At 40.1% G+C, this 25,344-nt stretch overlaps 1 protein-coding gene across 5 annotated transcripts in view; it reads left to right on the top strand.

The window, feature by feature from the left end:
* RERE (arginine-glutamic acid dipeptide repeats) overlaps positions 1–25,344 on the top strand; it is a 255,086-nt gene that overhangs the window by 96,438 nt on the left and 133,304 nt on the right. The window lies entirely within an intron of this gene.

The following is a 25,344-nucleotide window of genomic DNA, read 5'->3' as shown; positions in this document are numbered from 1 at the left end:
GGGAAGTTAAATTTGGCTGTGCCTTTACCTCTAGCTTTATATAGTGCAGCTGGGTAAATGGAAGCAGGTGGGCTGACTGGTGGTAGCCTGTTTATCTCGGCGGCCTGACAGTTGAGGATGCAGAGAGAGACTAGACCAATATGACAAGTTTGATTTGGAAGAATATAAAATAATATTTAAGAATGTTTTAGCGCTTTATTCTTTAAAAATGAAAAGTCAGGGACCTGTGCAAGAACAAATAAGTTGGAGTTGTGCTTTGCCCCTTTTCATCTGAATTTGTACGCTTAAAAGGTTAAACATGTTCCTTCCCAGTATGCTGTAGCGGCACAGAAACCCACTTGCTGCTTACACAGTGCAGAGCAGGGAGCTGCTGCCTGTTTGACAGCAAGGGCACCTACGCTTGCTTTGGATGTAGCAGAGCTTTGCATAGCCTACGCAGCGTATTTGGAAAGGTAGCTGGTATTGCTGATCGCCTTGCTGTTGTTGGTTTATGGAAGTTCTGAACGTGCAGTGAGCTGTCCCTACCAATGCATCGTCTGCAGGTGTAGATCACCCACTGTCTGTTGCTATCAGAATATATCTTCCTTTTCCGAGCTTTCGTACCCAAGTCTTCCATTTTGTTCCGTACAAGTTTATTTTGTGAGACCACGTTGGAGGAGAACGTGTAGATTTTCTTCAATATTGATGTCCATGGTAGTGCTTGGCACTTGTGAGCACGTGCTCCCCCTCCCTTTTTTTTTTAAAGGAGTTGGGTTTGTAGTTGACAGGTTCTAGCAATGGGTTAAGCCACAGTCGTACTTCTCTGGCACATTAGCAGGTGCTTTTGTGTCTGACTGGAATTACAATGTGATAGTTGCCGTTCTGGGCAATAAGTTCCTGCTGAGTTGCATTAATTGCTCAGGATATCAACAACAAAAGCTGAAGCTTCTGTTGTGGGCTTTGGTCTTGTACAACACATTAGAGCTGTTTGCAAAACTATGTGGGAAATGTATTGCAGTATGGTTTAGTACCTTCCCTTTTTTGGAGTGGTTTCTTAGGTTTTCAGCAGGCAAAGGGTATGACATCAGGGTTGCTGGCAATTTTGCATATATTTTAAATATGAAAATAGTATCGTTGTTTTATGCTTACTTCTGACTCCTCAGAGTTCTTTAGTTTCTCTGTTAGATCTTTTTCTTACTGACATCATGCATAAAAGGAACTTGTAAAAATGACAAAACAAAAAAACCCCTTGATGCTGAATATGCTATCAAAAATGAATCTTCAGTGTATTTGTCACTGTTGATTTTACTGCTCGGGGAAAGGAAAGATGTACAGTGGAAAGGACACTTGATTTCTCTTCTGGTGCAAGATACCAACAAGAAAACAGTCCTGTTTTGCCTTCAGCTAAATGTGTTAAGTGAAGCAGGGAAGTTAAAATTAACAGCTTTGAAATGTCACCTACTAATTATAAGTACATTATCATACTAGTTGTCATAAAGTAAAAGTTTTTGGCTGAGTGTATGAGTCTTACCAGATACTTCCTGTTTTTCTAGGTGCAGTTCAGGCACAGGAGTTGCTGGTGGTGGGTTTTTTACTGATAAAAACAAGGAATGTAAGCTTGCATTAAAAAAAAAAAAAGGAAAGGATGGGGTTAAAAATAAAAAAGCAAATGCTTTGATTGACACGTGTGCTATCTTGCAGGGTAAATGGTACTGAGGGTCATCCTGGGGATGAACCTAGCGTGCAATTCAGCGTTATTCTTGAAGTAAACTGAAGTTTAATTTGCTTTTTCCAGTAAGATCACAAATCATAATTAGATACAACTTTGTTTATTGCAGAACTAGAAACTGGTTCTATGAAGTCTGGCAGTTTCTTCTAGTTCAGTGTTGGAGCTTCCCTCATTTGACAGAGAGATGGCAAGAGGCAAAGAAGGCAGAAGCAAATACTGAAGCATGGAGTGGTGTATTCCCTATGAACAGGCTTACTCCCTTTCCTGTTACTCAAGTTTTATTAGAAGCAGCATCAGTGGTTAGAACTGCTTTGCCTGCTTCGCTTTCACAAATGCCAGTGTGGAAAATGGGGTGAGATTACTTAGAATTTGATGAAGTCGTTCTGCTCCGGAGGCAGATGTTACAAATAATTTCAGAGCAGCTCTGTATTCTAGTGTCTAGATCTTGTGACTTAGAGAAACCAGTAATTGTTTTCCTATGCATGCACTTCGCAGTTCCAGCAATTATGGCAGGTAGAATGGTATGCTTTGTATTAGCTTACACTTCCATCACAAGTTCCTATTGATATTAAGATGATTCAGTTCTACTAAAAATTATACTAGAGGAACCGTTCTTTTCCTTTCCTGAAGAACAATTGTGCTTCACCAATGGCCATAAAATCCTCGTGATGAAGCTTTACTTACTGCTAATTTCTTTGTAATCTGTCTGTGTTGCCATCCTGCATTTTGTTGCTGCATGTTGCTCCACATGAAGCAGAGCTGCGGTGCGTGGGGATGGGTCATCCCCTTAGTGAGCTGTGTTAGTTCTGGTATTAAGATAAGCTGAGGCTGGGAGGAAGAGCAGCATATTTGGTTCCCAAGCGTTGAGGGCAGCTGGACGAGCACGGCGAGCTTTCTAGGTCTGTCTCTTGAGTCAAAAAATCAAATGGGGTGTTAAGGCTGGCCCTGTGGGAAGAAGTAAAGTGATTTGATCAATCCAGCTTAACTATGTTAGAAACCATCACAGGTAACATTTATCCTCTTTTGACTCTACTGTTTCTGTGGCACTGGATTCCTTGAAGCTTTCTGGGATTCATGAAAATAATTTTGTGGAATTGAGAAGGAAAATAAGAATAACTATGACTTGTTGTGTCTTAGGGACGCTGTCAACAAGAAGTGGCACTTGAAGTAATTCTTGTGTCATTTCTGGTCTGCCATTGCTTTGTTACTTCCATAACACAGGTTTCACTGCTACATTATCGTCTTTCAAAGTCACTTCTGATAATGAGTTGATAGTCTATGTTCTTGGGGAGAGCTAAATAACACCAGCACCAAAGGTACGACAGGAGTACTGTGCTGCTGTGCGAACTTCTTGGCATGCTTTTAAGAAATGCACTGACTATTCCTGCAGCTGAGAAACTGCTTTGAAAAAGCAGATTTGAAACCTGTGGGAGCCTCACAGAACACTGCTGAGGAGTAAAGATGATGACAGAAGGGACTTCACCTGTTCTTTTATTGCTTGTCCTTTTCTACTCTAGTGCTGTTCATGAGTTTGGAAAACCATCTGTAGTTCAAGCCTGCTGTTTAGCATCTACTTGTATAATGCGCTTCAGGCTTTGGGAAGGAAAATGCATGCTCAATTCCTGGTCAAAGTTTATAGTTTTCAGTATCCCTAATTCTCTAGATACTTAGAGGGAACTGTGTTAATCTAATGATATCCCTCCCTGGCCCCTATGCCTGATGTCCGAAGTTCTGGTAGGTGTGTTTTCGTTGTGGTGGTGTGTGGGTTTTTGTTTGGGGCTTTTTGGGTGTTGGTTGAGTGTTTTTCTTCATTTGTTTTTTAAAACCATATTTCAGTACACAAGGACATCAGCAAAGCTTTGAGGTGATGAAACAAGCTATCTGTTAGTCTTAAACATGAATGATTATCAGCCTTCCCTTCTCCCATAACTGTCCGTGATAAATACAGTTGGTAACTTCCATTTGTTGGGGAGCCAAGCAGCTTCACTTTTTCTCACCAATGATATATGTGTAGAAATTCTTAGTGAGAAAGCAATCAGGAATAATTGTTCCTTCTTTAAGAGCTCTTTATGGCTTTAAAAGCCATAAAAAAGTTTCTTATCTTTAAACTTGAGTTTGTACAAGTAGCGGGAGGGTTTTTTTTATTGGTGCTGGTATGGTAAATATGACTGGAAGATACTTCAGTAGCTTGTGGCAGCTTAAGTTCCCTGAGGTTTTGGTACAGCGTCATGTCCTGGTTTTAGAACTACTGAATAGCTGAGAGTCATCTTAATGGCTAATTTTTAAGGAACTAGTCAAACTGACTTTTTTGTTCAGAATGATGTGTGATGTGAAAGGTACCGCAGGGGAGAAAACTGTTGTGTGTCTTTAAGGAAGCCTTCGTGTGTGTCTGGTTTTTTTCAGTGGAAGATGCCACAGCAAGTACAAATACACTTGCTTTCACTTTGCCTTGCCACAGAGTAACAGTGGATATGAAAACCACCTTCTGAATAGATGAAAAACCTTTCTGGTGTAGTATTGTTTTTAGAACCCAAGGAAATCCAGTGCTTGTTTAGGACTCAGGCAAAGGGTTGGGATTCAGGAGTGAGACAACAGTGAGTATTTTTAAGGCACAGTGTCTTGGATCTCTTCTGTTATTTTCATCTGTCTCAACATTGCTTAAAAAAGCAGAAGGATGGTATGCGGAAGCTGGGAGTGTGTGAAAACTCATGTATACATTTCAGCTGCTGGCTGCACGCTGAGATCTGAGTGCTGGGTTCAAAACCGGCTGCCTGTTGTAGGAGCCTTTTGGGTTCAAAAGTTGGTAGGATTTCAGGATGGGTGAGGGAAGGGGGAAATGGGGAGAACATGCACATGTTTTTCTTTCTTCTGTTTTTTAACAAATCGGAAGCGCAGTGTTGGTTCAATTAATCTGTTTAATCAGATGCTTCCTTATACCACTTGAAAATGTTCCTGGTTTTTAATAGGTCGTAATTTTCAGCTTTTACCTTCTATTCTGTTTTGCCTTCGCATAATCAAGAATTTTGCTGCAACTTCTATAGTGGCCACTAACTGGGGTTTGCTAAATTTGTAGTCAGTTTTATTTACGGCATGAATTTTGACAGTTTTTTTCTTTCCATTCATTCTGTGTGACAAGTGTCTAGAACTGATTACCAGTATCTATCAGATACTTTGATAAAGAGGCACAGTGATCTTTTTACTGGCAATTGGTAGTCCTTTGAAAAACCATCTCAACTGTGTGTGTAAGGTGTTCTCTAGAAAGTCCATCGGTCTTCAGGCAGTCAACAGAATTTAGCATAAAGGTAATCTTGCGGATAGTTCTTGAAAGGCAAAAAAATGCTGCCGAACTCACTGTAGCCTGATCTGAACCAGACCTAGTTGGCAAAGCGTCCTCTGTGCAGAGATCTATTGAATTCGAGATGCACAGATCGAATATTGTGGAATAATAGAGCTGCTGGATAAAAAAAAAAAATATTAGATTTCCAAATAGTGTCGTCATGTTAACTTTTTTACTATACCAGTTGTCTTCAATAATAGACTATTTTTTTTGTTATTTTAGCTTTTATTAAGATAGCAGTAATTGCAATGCCATTTCAGTTTCTCCCTGGAAATATTCAGGTATACATTTAGTATGGGGTTTTCCACTGATGACAGAACTCTCAAATGCTAAGAATGTGTGCATTTTAATTTATAAACCTGAGTTTAACGTTATATTTGTTTTACTAGAAATCTTAATTTCTGCATCAATGGATAGTAACCTGGTTAGTTAACCCATTTTTGTTGAATGGGAACAGCAGGAACAGGTGGAAAATAATTGAAAGATAGGCATGGAAAGTTTCTTGTGAATCTTATCTTGCTCAGAAAAGGTTATTCCCCCCCGATGCTTACAGAGCCAAGTTACTTAAATAAAAATTACCTGGCACTAGAGCAGACACGTTCTCCAAAGCAAAAAAGATGTGTGGTGCTTAAAGTGAACATGAATTTTCTTTGTAATGGAGTGCTGTGCTGTACTGCAGCGCGCAGGGTGGTTCTGTTGTGCCCATGTTTCTCCCCTCTGGAAGAACCAGATGCCCTTTTGTCGGAGCTGGATCGCGGTGCCCATTCTCATGCTTCCAGTGATTGCTCTTGGGGAGATTCCGATTGGACACCAGAAGAAAATTTTTCACAGTGAGGACAGTCACCATTGGAATAATCTCCCCAGGGAAGGGGTTGGCTCAGCCACATTGGACACCTTCAAGAGCCGGCTGGACAGGGTGCTGGGCCATCTTGTCTAGGCTGGGCTCTTCCTGGAAGGGTTGGACTAGATGATCCCTGAGGTCCCTGCCCACCTGGCATTCTGGGATTCTCTCCAGGCAGCACTTCTGTTGTGAAGAGACGTATCACATGTAAAAACCCAGAATAAAGTTTCAGCAGCTCTCATACTATTTTAGTTACTTCTGAAGGTTTGAGTTTTGTTGGGCATTTTGCAGAACATTGAGGATCAAGTTCTTTGGAAGTATGCTGCTTTATTTTGCCCTCAAATATGGCAATATTTAAGATATTTGTGAATGTTGATTGTTACAAATACAGCTTCTTTTTCTTCTCCTTAAAGAAAATGATGGGGTGGCAGGTCATGCAAAAGGGTGTAATATGCCATAAATGCCTTTTCTTTCGCTTCACTTCACTAGCTTTGAATTATTGAACTTAATACATTTTAGAACTGTAATTGCCTTAGCCTGTCAGAAAAATGAGATAGTTGTCTGTACTTAAAACCCCCAAACCAAACAAGTTAGTAGATTTTTATTTTTTCCTACTGATTAGGTTATTTTGTGCTGTTTGTGGCCCAGAATATTTTTTGACCTCCATTAGTGCTAATTCATTTTGCTCTGGATTAATGCTATCCTCTTTCAGGATTCAAGACCAGATTATCCTTAAGGACTTTGATTAGGAACAAACTCTGGTGAAGCAATACTTAAATATGTTTGGTTCATTGCTTTACATGTTTTTAGTGGTTATAAGTTCCTTCTCTTTCATTGGTGGCAATAAATATCAGACCTCACTGGGTAGTATATGCTCTACCTCCTTTGAAGCAGGAGCACATCAGGGCAGCTGAACAAGTGGTTGGGTTTAAGTGGTCTTTCGTAAATCTGGATTATGGATTATGCAAGGTTATGATTAGCTTCAGAGCAACTCTTCTAACTTTGTTTTGTTCCTTAGGAAACACTTGTTTATGATTTTATTTTAAGCCCATGTTATCAATCTTACAATGTCAGTTAGTTTAAAATACAATTTTAAAAATAAGAAATAGCGAAATATAATTGGAAAGCTGGAACACGCGGATAAAGCTTGTAAAAGGGCATAGAAATGTGGCTTTGATACTTCATTGACATAACTTGACTGTTCAACAATTATAAGGAGGAAGACAGTGGTGTTTTGTAGAGTAGTAAAACTGGCATCCACTAGCATTTAATTCAGGGTTCGTTTACTGTTCACCTTTTGTTTTAGAGCAGTCTTACAGCTTCGGGTTTAAATTACATGGGCAAGCCAATAAAATGGAAGCAGTTAATGCTTAAGTGTGTGTGTGTGTGAGAAATTTCTTTCCCGCATAAATTTTTCTGATCAGCTTTTCTTAATATGAGAAGTCGTTAAGGTTGTTTCCATCAAGAGATGTCTCCTGCACCGAAGTTAAAAGCAGCAGACTGAACTGGGCAATAGTACCACTGCATTTCTAGCAGTGCAGTTGTTTCAACAGCAGCCTACTGCTGTCATGAATACAAAGTTCCTAGTCATCACAAAGTTATGGAAGCATACTTTTTGTTCGCTTCAATTTGGTGTGAGTCGAATCTTAAAAGTCTGCAGAAGTCACAAAGTATTTCTTAAAAATATTCTGTGGTGTTACAAATCCAAGGATCAATGCAAACGCAGCAGGACAATGACGGCTGGTTGGTATTTTAGTTGGCAATGAAGCAGAAGTGAGGTGGGGTGCATTGTCTGCCGACCTACAGTTCTGAAACTTAATAGTTCTGAAATAAAGAGCTGGGAATCAAATGTTGCTTCATTCCCCCCAAATGCTAATTTTCCAGCATTGATATTATCTTTACTCATTTCATGTAGTCCTTCAGAATTGAACCTGACTTCAGTTACTTATCCTGTTATTGTGGTCTCTGAATTGAAGTCTAAGCTCTGCTAAGAATAAATCAAACCTGGCCAAAATCACTTTCATCTCCTTGTTCTGAGTTTCTGGCAGAAGAATAGTATCTGGAATTTCTTGAGGAAATAGCTGAGGATCTGCTCAGCCAGTCATGTTTCTCTTCCACACACCAGTACTTTTTGCTGCTTCATTCTCCCCAAAAACCAAGTTATTTCTTTTAATTGAAGAAGGTTTTGTTTCGGAAATGGAAGTTCTCACTGACTTTGGTTTTGGGTCAGGCCATCTGAAGAAACACATGTGGATTCTCCTCGGACTGAGGATGTAGCTTTGTAGCTATAGTTTTTTTTATTAAATAGTAGTATTTAATGATTTTCTATTGTAGTTTAAACCTTGACAGATTCTTTGCATTACAATGAGTGCGTTATAAACAGTGAGGTTTCTCTTTATCTCTTTGTTAACGGCTAACAAGTCCAAAAATTAGTCCATTCTCTTTATCTTAATTAAAATGTTGATTGTGATTACTTCCAGATGATGAAAGTACATGATTAAAACTTAGATGACTGACTTGTATGAGAAAATCCAATTAATGTGGAGAAATTCAGTTAATACGCATGCACGCTGGTCACTGAGATGGCTTTTGATGCTCTCTTGCGTAGAACCCTGCTGAACTGGAAGGAAGCCGCTCTCGGTCCTGCAGGCGGCGTATACAGTGCTAGCTAATGGCTTGTAAGTAGTGTGAACTACCTAGGCAGGCTGCAGGGCCGATACCTAGGGATGTGTAGGTGGGAGTACCTTAAATAATTTGCCATTTGTTAGGCGGGCCTACCAGAGAGGCATGACAGGGTGTTTAGGAAGTCTCCAGGACGTAGTTTATTTGGTATGGAAACCTATGCTGTTATAAAGCCAAGGATCACCCTGCTGCCCGTGGCTTTCTGCTGGATACCTAGTGTGGCGGACAGTCCTTGTTAGCAGCCAAGCACTGTCCTCGGTGTAGGCGTGTTAACGGTAACGTGAACTTGCCCATGACGCGGGTTAGGGAACCATTCTATAACACAGACACACACCCCCAGTTACATTGCCTGAACCAGCCTTAGGGAGAGCTCTGGGGCATGATGAGCGTGAGAAATCCAGCAGTGGTATTCTTTTTAAGTCCAACAGAACTTAAGCAAACACTTCTATCTCTGTGCAGAGGAGCACAGACGTGGACGCTTTGCACCAAGCTCTTGGTCTGTCTGGTGGTGCCAGCTGCTTCCTCAGGAGACAGGAGCAGCTGCTGTAGTGGGCTGTGAGCAAAATAAAAGCCTGCAGTGTTGTTTATGAGATTGTTTTATACCAATAAAACTTCTCCTCACCTTAAATAACCAGCTGTTGGCTTCAATATATGATGCAACAGTAGCAATTGCATTTCATAAATAAGAATATGTAAATTATTTAATGCATCTATAACCACGCGTGTCCATCTTTGATTCCTTGTCTCAATTTGAATAGCAGAAGTAGTAAAGAACCATGGCTATTGGAAATATGTTTATCTGTATGCAGAGATCAGTAGTAAAACAAGATTATTGAATATTAGTGTTTTGGGAGAAAAAACCCCAAAGCACAATGCAGACCGTACCTGATTTTTAGCTTCCATCCCAAGAAAGAACACACTGATTTGAAAATGCAGCTAGTCACAGAACATTACACTTAGGAGTGTATTGAATGTAAAGGTCTGATTAATTTACTGAAACCAAGGCAATTCCAGCTTCACTTCTAAGCTGAAAGGGAAAAAAGACACATCCGAAGTGAACGAGAAAGTGGGACTGTCATCCAAAAAGCTATGCTTTTTCTCTGTGATGACAAGTAGAGACGAAGTGAGAAGTTAAGTAAACAAGAACAACAACAAAACCAAAGGGCGATAACTGACAGCGAAAAGAAACACGCAGCTGCTGGTAATAACAGGATATCTCTGACCATGATACAAGCCAATTTATACAAATATAATACTTCTTGCAAAGCTCTCCTCTAATCCTGTCACTTAAACCTTTCTTGGTATGAATTTCCAGTGTTTGATAAATAAGTCCCAATTTCCTTTTTAAGGTTTTCCTTTTTTTTCCAGCGAGACACAGAACCCAACCAGCAAATGGATTTCAGCAGCACGCTTCTGATTTATCATATTTTGACTTAATTTGATGTCACATTTCAAATGCTGATGGGTGACACTTTGAATCTGAGAGCCAGAGAAGCTTTAAAACAGAAAAATGGTGTATTTGCCACACAAAAGAAAACGTTATTAATTGTGACGCAGTTGCCCTTTGTGCCTGTGTGTTTACTTGATTGAAGCATCTTGACTGTGGTGCTTTCTCCTTGAAGCCTGATTTGAATGGAGTATACAGCTGGATTGCCCCAGGGCCTTGTAACAATTTATAGTCTGGATGGAAAGGCAGAAGTGCATAAAAAGACGGTTGCGAAATGCCGCTAGTGCCCTGTAATAGAAAATCTGTGTATGATGACCTTGTCTGTACGGGCCCGTGGGATCGTTTTACTGTGATCCAAGGGATTATAAAATGGCAAGTGTTGCCTCTCACCTGAAATAAAGGGGAAAAATTAAAATAAATGTATTTTTCTAAATCATGCAGTGTTGCTTCCTCTCCTTTGCATTCTTCCTGCGTACGGCCTTGCATTTTAGCAAACATGTTAAAATTACATCTGTTATTCTCTACACTTTTACAGGAACTAGTGTTTTTGAATGCAAACGTCTGGGTGAGGTTTCTGTAGCCGCAAGCATTTATGTATTTAAAAGCCTCATTCTGTTTGTAGATGAATTGATGTGCTGTTCCCGAACTGCAGCTGAATTAATTTGTGGCTAATTTTTCCTGGCCAGTTATGAGGCAGCATGACCTTTCCTTTTTGGTGTGGAAAAAATGCTGATTAATATAGATTCTTGCTTTTCCAGATTTGTCTCCCCTTCTACAGCCAAGAAAAGGCTGAAAGATTTTCTTTCTACTCAAAACCTTTGCTAGAACTGCTGTCCCATGGTTGCTCAATCCTGCCTTCAGCACAGCTGAGTTTGCTGTTAAGGTATGGAGGAGGCTTGCTAATAAGAGAGACGAATGAGGCATTTGAAGGAGCGCTGAATTATTTAAAATAAAAAATTTAGTCTGAAATGAGATTGGCTTTTATGTCTAATGTGAAGCAGATTGAAATGCTGCTGTGATTACAGTGGGGCATGTGTGGGGTGGAAGATTAGTATGAAAATGTGGGTATAGGGGGCTTTGAACGAAGTAGCAAGGAATGATGAAGAATCAGAGGTGACAGTTTAAGGATTGCATGGCAGGAGCTGCAGAGTGATTAAATTCACTGATGCTGTCATTGAGCCGTAAGGCTGAAGATAACATTCTCTCCCTGTGCTGAAAACAAGAATCAGTACTAACTCCTTGACAGGGGCTAAATTATTAAATAGAGCCTTTCTTACAATGTTTCATTATCTGGGATTTACCTCAGCTGGTGATTTGTCAGCAGTGCAGGGAGATTTGCTGGGCATTTTGTATTAAAATCGTTCCAGATGCATACAAACCCATTTTGATAATTCCCTTCCTCTTTACAGCACTTTTCCATGTTTGTTTTCTTTTGTTTACTTTTTCCCAGATGACACTTTGCATTTTCACACAGATTAAGCTGTGGTACACAGTAGGGTTTGGTCTTGTCACATACATGTAAAAAATACTCTTGCTGTGGTAACAGACCGTTCAAGTGTGGAGTTGGTTTGCTTGCTTTCGGGGTGTTAAATTAGCAAGGTATTTGAAATGTCTTTCAGATGAGAGTTCAGAATTGAAGAAAGAGTAATGAGGCTGCTCTGTGGATTTATGGGTATTGGAGTTCCACTGAACTTGGCTGAAAAATAGAGCAACGTTCTTCTAATTGTATGTCTTCTGCAGGCAGGAGCCGAACCTATGTAGTTAAACCAGCATATCTTGCACTCCCCAAGTGCACAGGGCTGCCTGAAGACATCGTATTTAGGCTTGGTTGATGCTGGCAGGGATCTTTAATTTCATCAGTGGCATTATTTTGTTAAGTAAAGAGTGTTTAGTATTTTTGTGGGATTTCTTTGTTTTGTTCTGTTTTTCTGAGTAGCTTTAATAGTGTAATGCACCAATGCAACTAAATTAATTTATACAGAGCTACAATGTTATGTCACAATTGCATCATTGTCTTTTGGAAAGAGAGAGAACATTCATATTTGGGGGTTTAAAACAGATGGTAGCATTGTTAAGAATAAGGATTAAACAGCTGGAAGTTAAGGCTATATGTATGTGTGTTAGGGCTCAACTCCAGCTCTTCCTCCGTTCCTCTCCATATGGCCTAGATCTTTACAACTGAAATCCAGACCTTACAATGACGTGCGTCCTCCCCCCAAAAAACCCAAAACAAAACACCGCGGAGTAATCCCCAGGGTTTTGGGTGGTTTTTCTTTTTTCATGCGATTGCCCTGTTTGTTTTTGCACCACTGGGCACCCACAAGGCCAGCAATCGCATTTTTTATTGCTGGCTTCTTGCCACATGGGAAATGAAGGTCTCCTATCGGGAAGCTGTTGAGGATTCACCCCCAAGAAAGGCCTCGAGCTCTTTCACTGGCTCCAGCGAGTGGCTGCTGAAGCCCCTCCTGTAGCAGCAGAGCTGTTTGAACATCCTGCACTGCTGCCGGTGGCGAGATGCTTCTATGTGCGCACCACGTTACGTACGCGCTCCCAAAGAGATAACATGGCGGGCGGTGCCTTAATATGAGCTGATGATGCTTGTCAGCTTGTTTTAAATCAGAAGATTGCTCCCATTCATGGTAAAGCTGTTTTATTCTGAGAGCCAACTTCTGTATAAAACAGAAAAGGGAATTCTAAGAATTGCAGCACGATAAAAATAGGACTGAATGTGAAATCCCGTGCTCATTTTGCAAAATTGCTGTTGTGTTATTCTAATTTTATAAAAAGGAAACCAGGAAGCACAATTGATACAAATGCCATTAACAACGCACCCGCCCCTCCCATCTGACTGTGAGCCAAGGATGAAAACAGATATTGAGCAGAACAGGTTGTGGAATATAATCGTGATTGCTTTTCCCATACTGTGTTATCAAGAGGGACATGTGTGGCTGCTAATTTGTACATGAGAACATGTTTAATAGCAGTGGCTTGATTGTAGATACAGGAACCACAGAACTTACTAACATCCCTCTGTATATTTGACTTGCCCATGTTTTTAGGCCCTATGCCATGGTCGTGCAGGTCACCAGCACACTTTGCCTCTTTTTTCTCTTAATTTTCTGTCTTGTTTCTTCCTACTTAGCCAATGCAAACCAGCTACACCTGGGGTTGAGATAATTGGCTGCTAACTAAATCAGTACTTGTTGAATTGAAAATACAGAGAAAAAAGATTGTTATTTCTAGCTTGGGGGGGAAGCATTGAATGGTACATTAGCTGCTTTACATGTAGCAAGAGCAAATGGAGTTAGAATAAATTTAGCCATGTCCTCTAGTGTTGAATAGTGAGGGCATCTGTCATGTTTAATAATGCTTCTGACCTTTAGGATTATTGAAGTTGAAATTTTCTCTCTGGTCATTTGGGCGTACTTGAGCACTGTCAGATTTCTTGTGTCTGTGCTAAGTCTCCAAAGATACATTGTTATGCTTAGCAAGCTGGTGAAGGTAATTCATTAAAGAAATTTGTTTTCCCATTTTCAAAATGATTTTCCTTAAGGAATGTGAAATGTCACTGTGGTCACTAAATTTTAGTGTGTGTCCCATCCCTCAACATTTGCTTGCTTGCCCTTTGCTGGGAAAGGGCAGCCTCACCGGTGTGTTTTGTATTGCTCTTCAAGGCAGTGATAAAGCTCTTGTGAAAATAAAATGCTCCGCGTAGCATGCGGAGGTGTAGGGCATGATAAACATCCCGCCACCAGCTACCCAAACTGGTATCTCTGCTAGCCATGACTTCAGTGGGGAGTTGTGTTTCAGCGTTACCATAGCTGTGAAAGTGTCATAATAGCCGTGCTGTAGGTATGGTTGAGGGCAGCTTAGATGCACAAGCATCTTGCTAAGCTTGTATGTCCTATCCGGATGCTTAAAAATAAAATACGGGCAGAAAAGAGTAATGTATAATATATAAAATAGACATATTTGATTTTCCCAGCTACGTTGGAGAAAATGCAGTTGAGTTGTAGCGTAGCTACGGAAAACATCACTGAGACGGCCTAACTAAAGTTTCTGTCGTAAGTGCTCTAGAATAACAGTGCTTGGTCGAAGGTGGGAGGTGACAAGTGTCTGCAATGTTGACAGTCTTGGTAGAGAAGTGTCTTCCTCTGAATCTGTGTAGAGATGTGAGTGTAGTGAGTGAGAAATCTTCATTCCTCCTTCTCTGCCCTGTGTTGAGTTGGTTGGTCTCTTCCCCTTTCCCTAGTTTCCCCTTAACATGTCCCCAAGTCCTGAAATCTTAAGGTTATTGGCCCACATGCGTGTTCATCTTCAGTTACGGATAGCTTCCCTTGCAAGTATTTCTTGCCTTCCTGTTGTGCTGCTGCGCAAGCAGGTAACAATTGTCTCTCTCCGTGAAGATCAGCCGTTGTTCCTCTTCGCTGGTGAAGAACTTGATAATGTGATTGGGCAACTGGTGTGTGTTCTGAAACATCAGTTTTCCTGATTATCAGTGCTGATGTGTTGTTTTCATGGACCACTGTGTGATTGTTGATTGTTGAGCAGGTAAGTTCTTGAAGGCAAGTGATTATCTTGTCTGTCTTTGGTAAATCTGAGGTTGGTGCACTGCAATGTGTCAAAAGGTGTTGATTGTGTAGAGATTAAAAAATACTAGGAAAGGTATCTGTTCAAGCAGGCCGCTGGCGAGAGGTACAAAAATGCTGGCACGTGGAAGGGAAAGTAGTATAGATTGAGTACCTGGGATGCGTTCTGTGTCTGAGCGGCAGGACGGGCAGCACATCTCCCCTTTTGATACATAGAGCGACAGAGCCGCTTCGGAAAACGCTCAGGTCAGCTCCACCTTGTGACTGTCTAATAGAGTTTCAGATCATTTGCAGATTGTTTTTTTTCTACACAGAAGGCAGGCACGAGGTCTGTGTGCTACCTAGGGCCTGTTTGGAGAGCAGAAATGGGGCTTGGGGGCTGGCTTAGCTGCCTGTTGGCGTGAGCCTGAGATTCACGGGCTTTGTGCAAATGAGATAACTGGTTCTTTTCCCTGCTTGGGACTCGGAGCAAGTAAAAGGTAGGGATGTGATGGATGTGCATTTTTGACTCTGTAGTCACTGAACACTAATCCACGGAGAATTTGAACTTGTAATTTGATTAAAGTGATTGATTTTTAAATCAGCCTGAGTTCATTTTGGGCCATTAGAGGGTATTTAAAAGGAAAATAACTCTTTAATTAAATTAATAGTGCATAAGTATCTGCTCTGCTTTCTAAGCAGAACTTCTGTGGGGTTTTGTGGTTGTTGTGTGGGTTTTTTTTTTTCTTAAATCTTATTCATTTTAGTGTCTTGTTCCTTGGCACATTTTAAGGTGAAAAGCAATGTGAAATTACTGAAACAAACTAACTTTTGCTAAGCAAACTTTATTTGAACTCTTTTTCCTTTTGGAAAATATACAAGCTGTGTTCTGTAAAACAATTCGTATTCCATCCACCTGTATGTGCTGTTAATATATCTCATGTAAGGAATGCTGTATAAAACAACAAACCGTTTCCCTTTTATTTGTAAAGCATCCTTTTTAAAATAGCAAAATAGGAGTTGTAGTTACGGCATAAAATACAAAGCAGAAATACATCTAAATGGAAGGATCCTTCTCAAAAATAAAGTTCCAGCACTATAAAAGTTTTAAGAGAACTATGAAAATAGCTGTAAGAGGCTGTGAAAGTAAGTATTTTTCAGCAGTTGCCACTTCCATAACAAATTGTGATGATGAGAGAGGACTGACTCTTGCAGACTGGTGAATGGAGTAATGGACGAGGCATCTTGATGTGGATTGTGTTCCTGTGGTTCTGATTTGCTGTGGATTTCTGGAGTCTTCATGAATCCTTGACTATTTTAATCAAATGAGAGTGCCTTCAGAGCAATCTCTAGAGTGCTCTCTCAAAGGTGGTCATCTGTAGCTAAGCATAATACTATAAAATTCAGTTGAAACATGAGCTCTATAAAATGATCTATGGACTTGAGCAACATGTGATAAAGAATCACAAGAGGCAAGACCTCTTTTTCGCTTTCCCTCATAATGAAGAGAAGGTGCAGAGACACTTCCTATGACTAACCTATTTGATGGTTTACAGTTTGCTGAACCGAAATTCCATGCATGGTTTGCATTTTATGAACAGTAAAAGGCATTTTCTTTTCACTGTGTGGTGTGTCAGGCACTTCATTACTTAACAGCTGGTGTGTTTTAAGCATCCTGTGTTTAAAAAAAGTCTAATTATAGGTAGCAAAATTGGAAGGGTGGTTCTTACCTTTCCAAATATATTTTGTTGTCAAGTCAATCTTTACTAATTTACTGTTTATGTATAAAACTGGAACAGTACAATTGTAGAGATATGTATATATCTTCTGGCTAGCAGCATGCTTTCTATGGTTTTCTTAAACCATTTTGCAGTTGTCTAGGTAAATGAATCTTCGTGGCTCTGGTTGATTTTCTTCCTTAAGTCAGTAAACATCTTAGAAATACCGGAAAAGTGGAGAGAGGTGAAAGAAGCACCCTAAACTGAGCCTAATGTCCTACACAAAATATGATAGTTGTAGTTTTTGCTGTAAAACCCTGGGTAGAGGTAATGTCTCGATCTTAGGATGAGTATAGTATCTTTGCTGGGGGACAAGTGTTAGAATCAGCCTATACGACCAATGCAGCAGCCTCTAGTCTAGGACATCGTAAATAAGATTTGAGGAGCTGTAAAGCAGGTTGTTCTATTTACAAATTCCTTTCCTTTTGTATCAGCCACACCACTAGGGTTGTTGAACTTCTGGGTCTTGCTCATCCAGATTTCATAGCTAAGTATTTGTACAAAGCTACGTGTTTTCATGTAGAGTTGAGATTTCCATGAAGTGAATTCATTACTAGTCACATTCAGGGTGAGGATTTTGGCAGGTCAAATAATCAGTTTAGTTCCTTCCAGCACTGAATTTTAAAGGTGCTGTTGCTGGCCATGTCTCATACTGATGATGGTGGGAAAAAATGATAGATCCCTTCTGCTGTGGTTTGCAGTTGGAGAATTCCAGTGGGTGTCTGATTCACAGGGGCTTTTTTCAAATAGCCTAACAACACCCAAGTGCTTGCACTTGTTCTTTTATGCTCCGTATCCTGATTTTGCTGGGAAAGCTAACTAATGCTTTACAGTGAATGAACATCCTAGGAAGTCTGTGTCCCACATTTATGACTCGATGTAATATGCATCTTCATGAACTGCATTAAGTATCTAAGACGTGCTAGAGTAGCTGCAGTATAAAACACATGCAACTTCATCTGCACAACAGTGCTCTTTCATATATGGAAAAGATTCTTGATTAGTGGTAAGACCGCTTGACACCTTTACCAATTTGTTTACAAGTAACTGTGCAGTAGAAACAGCAATAAATGTGGTCTCTGTATGTTTGTTGTGTATAGAAAAAGAAAATGGGAGGGAATGGTTAAGCTGAGGTTTACACATAACCTTGCAGAATGCAAAGGAGATGGAACATTAATGCTAGGAATATTAGAGAAAGGAGCTGCAGCTGTTTACACCCTACTGGCTACAAACATGTCTGGAATATTTGATTTATGGAAAGAATCAAGTAATTAAGATAAAAGAATATACATGATTCACTACTGTGAAATAGAAAGACATAATTTATGCTCTGTATCTACTGTAGTTATGATTAGTGACCTAAGGCTGTTGAACCTCCTCTTTATGGATTGCAAAAATGCTGTGACAGTTTTCAAGGGAATTGCTCTCTTTGAGTTTAAAGAGATGGAAATGGGCCTGCTAACAGGGACCAGCTTCAGTATGTATGTTCGTACTCTTCATGCTTAAAAAAAGCAGGGGGGAGGCAATTGGGTGTTTTGATATGTCTGAATCTTAGGACCTAGTGAGGAGGCTGTGGCGAGGTGGGTGTCAGTCTCTTCTCCCACGTAACGAGTGATAGGATGAGGAAATTGCCTCAAGTTGCGTCGGGGGAGGTTTAGATTGGATATTGGGAAAGATTTCTTCACCAAAAGGTTTGTCAAGCATTGGAACAGGCTGCCCGGGGAAGTGGTTGAGGTACCATCCCTGTGGGTATTTAAAAGTCGTGTAGATGTGGTGCTTGGGGACATGGTTTAGTGGCGGGCTTGGCAGTGCTGTGTCAACAGTTGGACGTGATGATCTTAAAGGTCTTTTCCAACCTAAATGATTCTGCGATTCTATGAATATATAATATCACACAATGTATGCAGTGTATGCCAAGAAATCTGCAGAAAGGTGTTCCCTTGGATGCTTTTCAGAATGTCTGTTGCTGAAAAGATTGAGAAATGTGCTTTCAAAAAAGGAAGCCATTAGTTTGTGTTATTTTTCTGGTTCTGATGTGTTCTAGTGTTTTGCTTATTTGTATTACAAAATTGTTCATAAACCTAGGAATTCTTGCTCCCTGTGCTGTGCTCGTGATCAAAGATTATTATTATTGCCAGTATGGACTGTGATTGAGTGCTTCCCTGCGTTAGCTGAGGCAAATTTGTACGGAAATACCCAAAAATTGTATACTGATTTCAGGTGCTGTTTCTATGTGCTTTTCTGAGCCCTCAGAACATTCTTTCAGTATAAGCTGTTTGAGTTTTGAAGTAGTTCGGTCCTTTAAGCTAAAAACTTCACGCTCTGAAGTGCAAAATTCCATGAACTGTGGTAAAATATCATCATAAATCTTTCATCTGGAAAGTGCAACTGTTGTGATGCTCTCTGCAGTCTTCCAGTGTAACCTGCTACTTGGTGTAATTCTGTGTATTGCATAATCTTTAGTACTGATGAGGAAGGGCATGTCCTTTCAATGTGCTCTGTTCCCCACATGTTGACTCTTCTTGATGCCGAAGAGGGCTGATACAGTAGCTTTAGTTGGTGTTTAATGCTTGCTTTTTGATGCTGAAGGTGGAGAGGTGGTTAAACCAAGGGTGCTATTTGTCAGTAAAGATATTGTGCCAGGAAAAGAAAGAGCTGGGAGAGTATCCAGAGCATGCCTGCATTTGAAACACACTAACTGCATAGTAAATATTTTAAATTTGCACTAATATTATATTATATTAAAGTTTCATTTATTACTGTACTCATTGGAAAGCACTTCTAGGACAAGTGCTATAGTTTATAGTGTTGGAAAATGGATTTGTCGGTGTTGCTTGTACCGGTGCATGAATATTTTATTTCACTTTTCTAAGGTAATAAATACTCAGGTAGCTCCACACCTTTTAGGGTCAGGTTCCCAGTGCTCTAGGACACTTTTTTCCTTCCGGAGGTCCCTTCCAGCCTGTGGCAGCATTCTCAGAACTTTCAAAGCATTAGAGCATGTGGTCTGTGCAGCCAAATACATGAGCTTGTGACAAGAAGTCAGAGAGATGGTATGGCCAGAAGTGAAGGCAGTTGCTCAAGCCTCTTCAATATGTGCTTCAGTATTGGTTTACGTAGCCTTCTCCCTCTAATGTATGCATCAGCGAGAGGGAGAACACCTGTTACTACAGAATCTCTTGTTTCCCCCCAAGTGAGACTTGTGGTAAGCAGAACAACTAAGCTCATGGTGATTTCCAAAACAATTTTTAGGTCATGCTGAGAAAACTGTATTTGGTAAAAGGAAACTAATCTAAATAATGGCCTATCTCTAAAACAGTCAAATAAGGTTTAATGCAAATTTCCTTAATAAGTTGTAGTAACGCTTGGTTGGGGTGTTTTGGTTTGCTTTATAAATTTTTTCTTTCTTTTTTTGTAAGGTACTCGGCCAGTCTCTGCAATTATAAGTAATGGTTGCACACAGATTTCTTAATCAGGTGTCCTGTTGTTTTCAATAAGTCTGTAAAAAAGAACAAAATTGGCTATGATGATACGCTCCATATAAATCCTTGTGCCCAGAACTATGGGAAGGGTATGCACTTTCAGTAGCAATACACGACGATTGCTGAGTCAAGAGCATTTGAATCTGGTAAAGATGGGTTCCATCCAGTGCCTTGAGTAATAAAGTAAATTAATTTGTATTCTGCAGGAGAACTGAACGGTTTATGGAACTACTAGTTGGTCTCAAAGCATTCTACTGCTGGATCTCTGACTGAAATAACACCTTGACTTTTTAAAATGGAAGCTATTAGTAGCTTCATTTGTTAAAGTTGTAGTGCTGTGGTGATGATATTGCCCAAGACAAATGATTAGCCTTAGAATTGTATGTTAGCTTGGCTGTCTGTAGTCACTTTAATCTTAATTCAAATGGGAAGGCAGATGGTGTCCCTGATACACACACTATATGCTTAAAAACTGTATATCTCTGTTTCAGAACTCCTTTTCTTGTGGTTCATCTTAGTTGCCTGAATGTTCATGCATGGCTTTCAGCACCTGAGAAAAGGTTTTCTTTTCTCCTTTGTAGCTCTCTCCCAACTTTTCCTGGGAGCATTTTTTTTTAGAGCAGGTAAATGTATCCATTATATTCTCCGGTGTAGTTAGTTCTAGTTTTAGCATTTTCAACATCGAACCATTTCCAGATGAATGGAGGCCATCTTTCTAATCTACAGGTCTAGTCTAGATTGCAGCCTGTGGACTGGGTTGGGCTATATTTATATAGTACTGATTTACATATATTTTTTCTTTGTAGTTATAAAATCTAGTGTTGATAATACTAGCTACTGCTGTTGTGCCAGACAGCAACAATCTGTATTAGAAATTCCCTGCGTAGTAAGAGGCCGTTCTATATTCTTCGACGTGACTTTAAGATTGCTGTTTCGTTATCTTGCTTAGCTGCTCTCGTTTGTTTCATAATAATTACTGTCAGGATGATTTTTATTAAGGCTTTGTCATGACCCGGTTTATCAAAACACCCTAATATATGAAGCACATGTATAGGAAACTCCCCACTGCCCCTGATTTGAAATGCCAGCTTTTTCTATAACGCAGCACATTAGATGCAGTTTCTTAGAGGATGTAAACATTTAAGTAACTGACCGTTTCATAAGCAAATGCTTACATCCTCTCAGAAGCTGCACAAGGAAACATTTACTTTCCAGGCATTTATTTTCCAAACACACTTTGGAAATACACTAGAGGAACAGCATTTGATTATGTGGTGAAATAGCCAAGTAACCGATCTGGCTGATCTTTTTTTTCTTTTCTTTCTCTAACTTTAAACCCCAGCTTGCTAGCAGAGCGGGCCAGTTCGCAGAGGTGCTTTAATTGTTCCTGTTACAAAATTCCCCTGTCTATTAGGCGATATTTTAACAGCCATATGACTGTTCAAACTCTGTGCTGGGTTTGCAGAGCAAACTGTCTCCCGATTGTTTTATCCTTTCAGCTCTTGGTATCCCTTTGTTAAAAGGTAAACCCCTTAGTGAGATGTTAAAGAAAGTGTGGCCTCTTGATATTTAAAAGGTGAGAAATCTATTTAAACTGTATATGATGGCTTCAAATAGTCCCACTGCTGTGTGCTGCTTGTTTTAATAGAAGTGATAAATACTGTGGCCGGTGGTGCTTGGCAATTAGATTTGAGCTATATACTATAAATGACATTTAATGGCAAATGTCAGGCATAGTCTGAATGGTATCTTCATTTCAGCGTTGCATTTCTTTAGGATAATGCTTTAAAAAACCTTAATGGAATTTAATTACCAGAGCGTATATTCAATGATTAGTTAAATGCATTTGTAATACCATTAGTTGTTAGGTAACTGTTTGCTTATTATGCTTGACACAGAGTGTATTTGATGTACAATGTGTATCGTATGTGGTGCAGCAATAGAAATGCTAATAAGCCCGTGTGTTAAGGAGGGTCGCTATCAATACTGTGTCAGCAGCTTGCTGCCAAATTTGCTTCAGTGAGACAGGCATAAGCTGTAATCAAAGTGGAGTTTGTTCACGTTTGCTGCTTCTACAGAGATGCTGTGATCCAAAATAGTGCTTATTGCTTTCTCTAGTAGTGATTTTAATTACAGCCTATTAATGAATTCTCACCCCGTTCGTGTCTTTCATATAGTGCTTTTGTGATACTTGGAGAAATAACGGCTGAGATGTGGCATCTCCCCCGCTTCATCTGTGACTCTTTGTACAGCAGAGCTGAGCGTACCTTATACGTGTGCATATAGAAATGCAGTAGTTGTGTGTCTCGTGGAGGCTCTTCACGAGCACGCTGCAAGGTTACGTGCGTATTGTGTGGAGATGTGGCTTGCTGAAACAAAACCGGTAAGCCTGGACGGACCCAACTGAGTGTCTGCAGCTGCGGTGTGCGTCTGTACTCGCCTTTCCTCTTGGGCCTTTGTGGAGGCAGCACAGACAAACGGAGTTTATCCGCGCAGGTTTCATCAGATACATACGCGCTGGACTGATTTACTGATTTGGATCTGCTGGTGGAGACAGCTGCTTGTTTTCCCCAAGAAGGGAGCAGTCAACTGGGGGAAGCTTTTTGTGCCACAGAAGCTTTCATGGGGGGGGGGGAAAATGGGTGGACACACTGTCTTCTAGCCCTGACAGCTATAATTAAACATGCTTGTTCGTGGGTAGTTGTACACTGTAATAGTGTGGTTACTTTATGCTTTTGCTCAGCATAACTGACACTGTGAACCACAGATGGGATTCAAAGAACATAAAAGGGAAACGGAGCAGAAAGATACCACAAAGGGATTAAATGAGGTAGTAAGCAATGACCCATAACCTTTGTGAAAGATCTTTTGATAGTTTTATTTTAAGCCAGCCGGTTTTTAGGCATAACTGCTTTTTTTTTTACAAGATGAAATTATCTTTTGTCATTTAGAATTGCACTGAAATTTTAAGGGTATCGTCATACTTAAGTGTATTTCACTGACAGGAAAACAGGTGACTTGCTAGGTCTTGGCACAGTGAGCAGCTTTGTTTCCAGTACAGCTGAAAAGTTTATGGAATAAATACTATAGTTTGTTTTAAATACAGAAATCTCATATGGTCATTATCTGAGATGAATAATGTTCGTTTTCTCCTTGAAAACGTAGGTGAGGCTGTCTTCTGGATCATTCAAAATTTAAAACCGTATGAATATATGCTTAACAGCTGATGTTTGATGGTTTGGGGGATGTAAGGGTGCTTTTTCTGATCTTCTGTTTCTGTGTCACTGCCAGTTAAAAGCGGGGAAGATGGGATTAATTTTGAGTGTTGTAGGTAAGGAGGAAATTGCCTTGGGAGTTTGGGTAGAAAACACAAGTGATGTGGGTAAAGGCTGCATAGAGTAGCTTCTTGTTTGGTCCCAATTGACCTCTTTTTATAATCTTAAAAACAGAGAAGACTATGTCAGTTGCTGATTAGTCGCTTTTTCTGGGGCGTGAATATGAGTGGAATTCCAAAGGAATGAAAAAAGATGGATGCTTTTTTGATATTGAAAGAGAGGAGTCCACAGAGCCTGGGTACAAAAGGCTGGTTAGAAGTTGCATATATTGAAAACTGTTCTGCTTTGACAGATGGCCGATGCCCTTGTAGCTTCATTTTCAAGTAACCTTGTAGTCTCGTTTTGATCAATTCTGGTTTGCGCTTGTTTTTATATCATTGCGCATACTCTTTTGCACGTACAAAAGTATGACATTCTGTAACTGACTTGGGCCAGTAATTTATACAGTAGATTTTTTTTTTACATTTGTTCTGTCTCAGAAAACAGGAGGCTTCATGTTAGATTTGAATGGCCCTACGCCTTTAAATATCTTATTCTTTGACAGTGTTTCTTAGTTACCTATGTTTTAACAAAATTGGTAAAGCCTAAACACTCCTTTTCAGATGGCTATTTCACAGTTGCTTTTTAGAGCTTTACTTTTTTTCAAAGGCAAGAAAGACAGGCTTAATTTTTATTTGGCTCATGGCAAGTGTCCTATTAAAGTTACTCTTCCATATGAGCGTATGTCTTGGAAGGGAATGACTATTTGCTTAATGGTATTTTCATTTGTTCCTTGTGTTTCCTTTTTCTTTAATATGATGCCTAATTCACAGATTGATATCCTGTTGTTGGCATGCAGCATAATCAATGTCAGCCTCTCTGTGTCAAGGGGAATTGCTGACACGCAGCCCTTGGCAGTTCATTTGGAAGCAAATAATTAGAAGACATGGGTTTGAAAACAGTGAGAAAATAGTGGCAGACGAAGGGAATAGAGGTGTCTGCAAGAGTTTGTTGTCTGAATCTGATTCTAGGTGAGAGTTACTAGCTCTTTGAGGACGAAGCTGTTATCAGTATGTTGGAGAGGATTACCTTATCTCTAAAGTGCAATTCTAGGAGGGCAGAGCCTTCTTCCTTATTGATGCCATTTCTATGGAGTGAGGTTTGGCTGACAGGTGAGGTGCTAATATGTAACACTTCCCACCTAAATACCCGAATGGAGGTGTAACCTCTAAACCTGCAAGCACTTCCCTTCTCTGGTGGGTGAGGAGTTGAGGCATCTCAAAAGACAAAGAACTAATCCAGCATAGTGGTTTTACTGGGAAGGCCTGCTGACAAAGCTTGGTCTACATACTGGTTACATCTTTGTTTGAATTATGGCATATCAACTCTTGGGTGACTGGGGCTGATTTTTGGCTTAATTATTTAAGGATGTTTTCGGACATCTGGAAAGCAGAAATTGAGGGGAAGGCACGAGTTAAGTGACACTAAAGAAAAATGAAAAGCTGGTAGGTAACATTAATTCCACATTAGTTGATTTTTGTCAAGGTGTGGAGGGGAGGACAGAGCTGTGAAGAGCAGACAGAGGCAAGAGAGAAAAATGCATTCAATAGCTCAATATGTTGAGCTTTGTCTTAGAATTGCATCTGGTTTAGCACAATGAAATTCAGCGCTAACCTGTATCCTTATGAGGCAGACTTTAGGTTCATGCAGTCCTTTTAGTGCCGTTGGTTGCAGTTTGATAGATCTTTCCCTAGTTCTCAGTTACCATAATTATTCTTTGTCTGTCATATGTGCTGTAGAGCTCCTGCCTTGTGACTGTAATAGCTATCCCACCAGAACGTCTAGTGTTCGTAAAATGGCAGTGTAGCAAGTTTTGATAGTGCAGTTCTTCTGGCGATCTGAAGACTGTATTTTTTAAGACAGTCTAGCAGCTATAATGCCAAACCACCCACACTAGGAGACAACATATGGCAGCTACTATGAATTAACATGCGGATAAGAAGCATATCACCTAGTGTTTTTAAAAAGGCTTGAGCGTTTATAGCCAAAACCTTAGAATCCAGCTACCTGGTCATCTCCCCACAAGGCACAAAACAGACCTTGCAGATAATGGGTCATGATTTAAGACTAATTTTGGACACATGTTGCATTGTTCAAAGGTGTTGGCAAACGGATTGTTATTTTATA

The sequence above is a fragment of the Phalacrocorax carbo genome, chromosome 20 (genome assembly GCF_963921805.1).
Source record: "Phalacrocorax carbo chromosome 20, bPhaCar2.1, whole genome shotgun sequence".
NCBI classification, from domain to species: domain Eukaryota; kingdom Metazoa; phylum Chordata; class Aves; order Suliformes; family Phalacrocoracidae; genus Phalacrocorax; species Phalacrocorax carbo.
The sequence above is the reverse complement of the archived record's forward strand: the minus strand, read 5'-3'. Positions and strand labels throughout refer to the sequence as shown.